Genomic DNA, 1,574 nt, shown 5'->3' with positions numbered 1-1,574 from the left:
AACCAAAAGAAAAATAGGTTCTCGTACAGTTCAAGATAAACCCATGAAAACTCTGTAAGTATTGAATTTTTCTCTTCTCATTTCCTTATTTGGTATTGGAAACTCTTGTTGTCTCATTTTCCAACAATTAGGAAATCTAATTGTTGGCTTTGAGATTATATAGACTAATTTACAAGGATATAGATAAGTGTAGAAGAGGAGTCAGGATTCTTGACATCAATATGGGGCTGGAGAAAAATGCAGAGCAATGCAACTGATTTGAAAAGTAACACCTTGAACCTTGAAATGAGGAATCCAGGTCTCGAGTAACTCCGGAGATGATTTACAGTTTTAAATACGATACCAAGTCTTGGGGTAAAATTTCCGAGGCTGCTAGAAGAAGATAAAAAAACTAAAGAGGGAGAAAAATCCTTAAATTTAATTTGGTAAATTAAAATTTCATGAAGAAAATGAAAAGTACAAAGGAAAGCCCAATAATCACCATAGGTAAAAGGAAAGCCCAATAATCACCACTTGGTAGATAAGTTTACTTAGAAAAAAATAGCACTAGCAGGGCAATCTCAATATGAACTTATGCCAAGTATCTTTAAATTCCTTAAAGAAATAAAGGGCCTTTTTTTATTCAGAGTGTTTCTTGGCAAATGTTACCTAGAGTCTCAGCATTCCTACCTCTTTGCCGGCTTTCCCACCTCCCTTTGTCTTCTGGAAGCCTGGAGGCAATGGTGGCTACCATCGTGCTACTGGCTCCTCGGCAAAGATTAGTAAGGACAAAAAATAATTTCCAAAGGTATTTTGGTACCAACAGTGTTATCTATAGCAAGAAAGATGAGCAGTCTGTTCTAACTGACGAGATTCCAAAAAGACTTCAGAGAGCCAAGACGATGTCAAAGAAAATACAAAAAAAAAAAAAAAAGACTTGTTAGATATTATTAAGAGCATGAAATTTGAATTAAGTACTGTAAATGTACAAACAACAAAGCCATCTAACAGAAGACCATTTGCAAATTTGGAGATTACAATTGGCAGGCTTAAGAAAACTACAGAAGATACAACAAAGAAGAGAAAGAAGCGGCTCAGTCCTGAGTTGGTGGCAGCTCCATCTGCTGTTGCAGAATCCCTCCCTTTCAACAAGCAGAGGACCAAATCAGAACTGCTCAGGCAACTCCGGCAGCATGAGAAAGACATGAGGGGATAGGTAGATGGAAAGAGATCTAAAATTAGTGTCAGAAACATAATGTCAGATATGAAAGTTGCCAGATCTGTTACAGCTAGAGTTAGTACAAGACCAGAGCATCAGATTCAGTTTGATGAAGGGTTGGACAGTGACCTTGGCCAGGAGAGGACGTCTGATCTTAGAAAACATCTTAGGAGAAATATATTCAATGGGAAGAGACTTAATATTTTTGACATTAAGGCAGTTACTGAAGAAGCACCTGAACCAGAGACATCGCCTTCACTTTGGGATGTGGAATTTGCTAAGCAGGTTGCCAGAGTCAAAGACCAGTTTATTCCAAATGGGTTTGAAGAGATGATCCAGTGGACAAAAGAAGGGAAGCTGTGGGAGTTCCCAATTA

At 37.9% G+C, this 1,574-nt stretch overlaps 1 pseudogene; it reads left to right on the top strand.

Moving 5' to 3' along the window:
- The first annotated feature begins 641 nt into the window (after positions 1 to 641).
- The window catches only part of LOC102492708 (28S ribosomal protein S31, mitochondrial pseudogene), a 1,171-nt pseudogene continuing 238 nt past the window's right edge, over positions 642 to 1,574 (top strand).

Source organism: Tupaia chinensis, unplaced genomic scaffold, assembly GCF_000334495.1.
Source record: "Tupaia chinensis unplaced genomic scaffold, TupChi_1.0 Scaffold144763_1, whole genome shotgun sequence".
NCBI classification, from domain to species: domain Eukaryota; kingdom Metazoa; phylum Chordata; class Mammalia; order Scandentia; family Tupaiidae; genus Tupaia; species Tupaia belangeri.
This window is presented reverse-complemented; position numbering and strand designations above follow the sequence as displayed.